This window comes from Leptinotarsa decemlineata, unplaced genomic scaffold (genome assembly GCF_025532065.1).
Source record: "Leptinotarsa decemlineata unplaced genomic scaffold, Ldec_3_MD MMD2_tig00000008_RagTag_RagTag, whole genome shotgun sequence".
Lineage (NCBI taxonomy): Eukaryota > Metazoa > Arthropoda > Insecta > Coleoptera > Chrysomelidae > Leptinotarsa > Leptinotarsa decemlineata.
The window spans coordinates 3,883,184-3,887,827 of NW_027412537.1; the positions used below are offsets into that span (position 1 = coordinate 3,883,184).

A 4,644-nucleotide genomic window follows, 5' to 3' on the forward strand; every position below is an offset into this window, starting at 1 on the left:
ATATATATATATATATATATAGTTATTGTGATTCTTCCATGGTCAAAAATGATTATTGAATAACAAAATTAGTTAGCTCCCTAACTATTTTATCGAAGGGGGACTGCTGGAAGGTAGGGGGCACTATATCGTTTACTTGAACTATAACATCTAGATCAGTAAGTGTGTCAGTAGTAGTAGTGTAATGTCAGACTCGTTTTCAGTGAGTAAGACATTTCAATATATTTGGATGTGTTGAGAGGTAGATTATTCTTCCGACACCATGTAGCAACGCGATTCAAATTCAAGCCGAGATGTTCGCAATTAGAATATGTTATATTGTGATAGAGTTTCAAGTCAACTGCGTCAACTGCGAATAATTCAGCCAATTTCGAGTGGTATTACTAAGATCTCTGGTTTATCTGTGGTGTTAGAAACCATTGTGTTCATTGAAAGTTATTGTAGTCCTGAGTTATTAGATTTTTGCTTCTGATAACATTGCAGAAAGCTGAATTCCCTTTCATACGATTCATGAGGAAACTGATGTGTTAGCTAAAAATAGAATGTTTGTGAAAATTATTGTTATGGGTATGACCTTATTACCAATCAACATGTCCTGATATATCAGTACCATTTATTGATACTAAATAAAGAAATCCAGAGTTACGAGCCGAAACTTTCCAAATTCCTCTCATCCTGTCGATGACGCAAGGTCCTCGAAACAGAACTTTCGAGATTGTCCGAATAATCGTGAATCAGTATCATACAGAGAATCCGATATCTGCCAATATGGTGGTGCAGAAAGGAAGTCAGAAGGGAATATATTTCTCAAGTTGTGCAATCCAATAAACAATAATCATTACTGTCAGAGTTCCTCAACTAGTTTGAAGTTCTGAAGGCTATAGATCCTATATCCCGTGGTTATTGCCCGGTTTCTCCTTCGGCACAATGGTAATATATCAACGTATATTGAAGTGTTTTCCCGAAAATGTCGATGGATGGAACTGAAATAAACGTGCTGATCCCGTCGGCTTATGATATTTTCCGAAATTAATTATAGCGACTATTATCAAAACTCATGAATTTTGTGGTTTTATTCTGGTCTGAAGATTGAACTTGAAAACGGCGTGTAAGTCCAAAACGGTAATAACATAAATTTGAAACATCCTTTCGTTCTTATGAGCGGACACTGAAAATGGTTCATCAAATAAAAATTTGTAAAATGATTGATGGCGTCAAGAAGGATATTTATCATCAACTCCACAGATTTTTTGTTTACTGGTTCACTTGAAAATTCATTGAAATGCAAGCATTGAAATGTACTATGCTCTTGTGAGGTCAATTTGAGAATAACATTACAACCAGCATAACTTTTTACTAGACCTGTATTTTATTTCCAAGAATAACCTCTTTATTTATTTTGAAATCATCCATCAAAAAGGTCATATCTCGGGAACTATCCACAGCTATATTGAAATTACTCTTTTTTTAATGCACCACTTAGCCATCTTTCAGGAAAATCGGCGTTAAATTCATATAAAACAGTTAGAATATCTCTTTTTTTAAAAGAGATTGACAATTTGTCATGCTCGATTTTACTAGTTCGGACTTTAATTGTAATAGGATATAACACCTATCCCCTCTTCCCTCGTCACCGGTTCAGTGAAGGTTTCCATATATTGCGTATCTCTACGCTAGCTTGGCTGAATGCGTTATGGACGACATATAAGCAGCTTCTTTGAACTTCCTCTTAAACCAGTGTTCCTCCCTGTGGATGATCTCAGCTTGGGACCACTTGATTTTATGTTGATGAGTCCAAACATGCTCTGCTATTCCCGATTTGCTGGTTTCTCTTCCAGGTGTGTTTCTTTTGTGCTTGGCAATGCGGACCTTGAATGGCCTCTTAGTTTCACCGATAAAGGATTTGCGCACTCACAGGGTATCCGGTAAATGTAATTCTTGGAATCACAGTCCGCTTTTGGTGACGTGGTTTTCATGATGCTGCTACGGATGGTGATTCCCGAACTTGCTGTCTTGTGATGGTGAAACAAAAAGAGTCTCACAAAGAAGAGAAGCTGTTACAACTAGTGCTTGCCCTTCCTCACTTCTTTCTTAATGAAAATGAAATTTTGTTAATTAAGATATGGAATGAAATTTTGAACTATATATCAAAAAATATCATTTGTTGATTATTTTCTAAATGACAAATTCCAGCTGATAATAAGTATATTGATACTGTAATAGTACCGGCGCCGTGGCTTAGTTGGTTAAAGCGCCTGTCTAGTAAACAGGAGATCACGAGTTCGAATCTCGTCGGGGCCTGATAGTTTTTTTTTTTGTTAAAAATGGAAATGTTTCAATGAAAAAAATATCTCCACGGCGGGGAATCGAACCCCGGTCTCCCGCGTGACAGGCGGGGATACTGACCACTATACTACCGAGGATGTAATTATACAGGGTCTAAAACGAATTGTAGTTATATCAAAATTCAGTCATCAATTATATATTAATACATTTACCGTTAACTCTGTTCAAACTAAATAATATCATTGATCATGAAATGAACAAACATATGAGCTTGTCGTACAAATTTTTGAGCCACGAGGTGGCTCGAGATACATTATCATCTGCTTAATACTCTTGGTACATAAATAAATACATACACACAATTTTGAGGCAAAGAATCAAAGCTGTCGAGAAATATTCCATTAAATGTTAACTCATCAATAAATCATTCTCTTTATACCGAATAAAAACAAACAACAAACAAACAAAAATACTATTAATAAATATCTATAAGGTTGAATTATAATTAATGTTGAAAATCTCACTTTGGAGAGTTCGTTTTTCCAAGAGAATTTTTTAAAATGTTCGTTACCGAAAATTATTTTGCCAAGTTTTCCTTATTTGTTTTTTCTTTGGAGAGCGTTTCCAAAAAATATATAGATTTTATGATAGATAATATCAAACGGTTCCATATTATACTTATATTACTTAATACCAAAAATCTCACCAAAAATATAATATTTTGGTACAAAGACAACACTTCTGATTTCAACAAAATGATTTCTTCAGTTGTACCAAGGACTGGTGCGATCCTAATTTTTCATCTTTGAATATCACGAAAACGGGCAGTATTGATAACATTCCAATAGCTCTAAAATGAAAGTGTTTTTTAATATAAATGAAGCACTAAAATCCCAAGAATCGTCATAGAATTGAACCATATCAGAGTATTCACTTTCTTTGGGTTGTTTGTTATGCATTGAGAATCACCTTTACAGAACTGAATTCTTTTAAAGCAAAAGCGGTTTACTATTCATTGATAGACTCTTATTTGAAATATGTAAGTCCGTTCTGGGGTGTAAGTTAGAGAACTAATTCAACAAGTTCATTCAATACGAATAATATTTTGACAGTTTATACCGTTTTCATATAAGAAACGGTTTATTCGTCATAGAGCCTATTATAGTTTAAAAAATTTTATGACAATAATTTACACTAACATCACTTCTGAATTGGTAGTCTAGTCCAGGGGTTCCCAAGTTTATTTGGCCTTGGAACCGTAATTGAGAATACAATTTTTCATGGAACCCCGGCTGGTTATGTCGATAACTAAAGTATTTACCTAGTATTTTCAATATTTTCATCGTTTGAACTGATTGAAAATGAAAATCAATAATTATGGTGTAAGAATTATTAAAATGAAATTTTTCAACATTATTTCTTATAATAGTACTGAAAGTAGGCTCTATGTCCGACAGTTGGATGCCAAGATCCGAAACTGCATCCAATAAGCTTCTGAATTTATTTTTTGTGCCAACGTAAGCTGAAAATCTAGACTTCCATCGGTAAGTCGTCACAAATGAAAGCAGACCTGAAATAATTTTTTCAACAATTGCGTATTTAGATCTCCGATAATTTTTCATGATTAACAATTTCGGTCGACATCTTTTTTCAAATTTTATTGCGCAAATCTGATATCCAATAAGTTATTTGTTTTGTTATTCACGAAATCGGTCTAGGATAACTGTAATGAATACATCCTCGTGAGTTCTGAAAGTAGGCACTAAAATCTAATTATTGCAAATATCAGTCACATTTATATTTATGCAATAATTCCAGAGCCCCAATGGCTACTGAAATCTTCCTTCATTCAATATTTACTGAGAAAGAAACTCGAAGATATTTAGAAACATCAAAATTTCCAGGATTCGACATACGGTCGAATCATATCATCATTTAGGAAATGACTATGGAATTTTATTTGTTCGGATAGACTCGATGGACGATGACACTGTTTGGAACCTCTGATGTAGTAATGAATATTACTGGAGTTTTATCCCAACACCAAACCGTTTTTTAACACCTCGACACGTGTTTCGATCACCAAGTGATAGGAGAAAGTAACTAAATATGCGGTTTTTGCGGATGCGGTTTATGCAGATCTTGGTATTTCAAAGCCGGAACCTGTCATGAAATACTGTAGAATCTTGATATGAATAAGGTTTGCTCCAAACTAGAGAAAATTAATTAACATAGAATATACTGTACCAAAAATATAAAAATTGAAAATACTCAATGAATGTATCCTAACAGTAATTGATCGTCATGCCCCAACGCGGTTAGTGAAATTAATAAAAGCAACTTCTCCATGGTTGAACA

At 34.2% G+C, this 4,644-nt stretch overlaps 2 non-coding genes across 2 annotated transcripts; one reads left to right on the forward strand and one right to left on the reverse strand.

Moving 5' to 3' along the window:
- Positions 1-2,227: 2,227 nt before the first annotated feature.
- Positions 2,228-2,301, forward strand: TRNAT-AGU (transfer RNA threonine (anticodon AGU)). The gene has a single exon. It is a non-coding gene; the product is annotated as a tRNA-Thr (tRNA).
- Positions 2,302-2,351: 50 nt separating this feature from the next.
- Positions 2,352-2,423, reverse strand: TRNAD-GUC (transfer RNA aspartic acid (anticodon GUC)). The gene has a single exon. It is a non-coding gene; the product is annotated as a tRNA-Asp (tRNA).
- Positions 2,424-4,644: the final 2,221 nt, after the last annotated feature.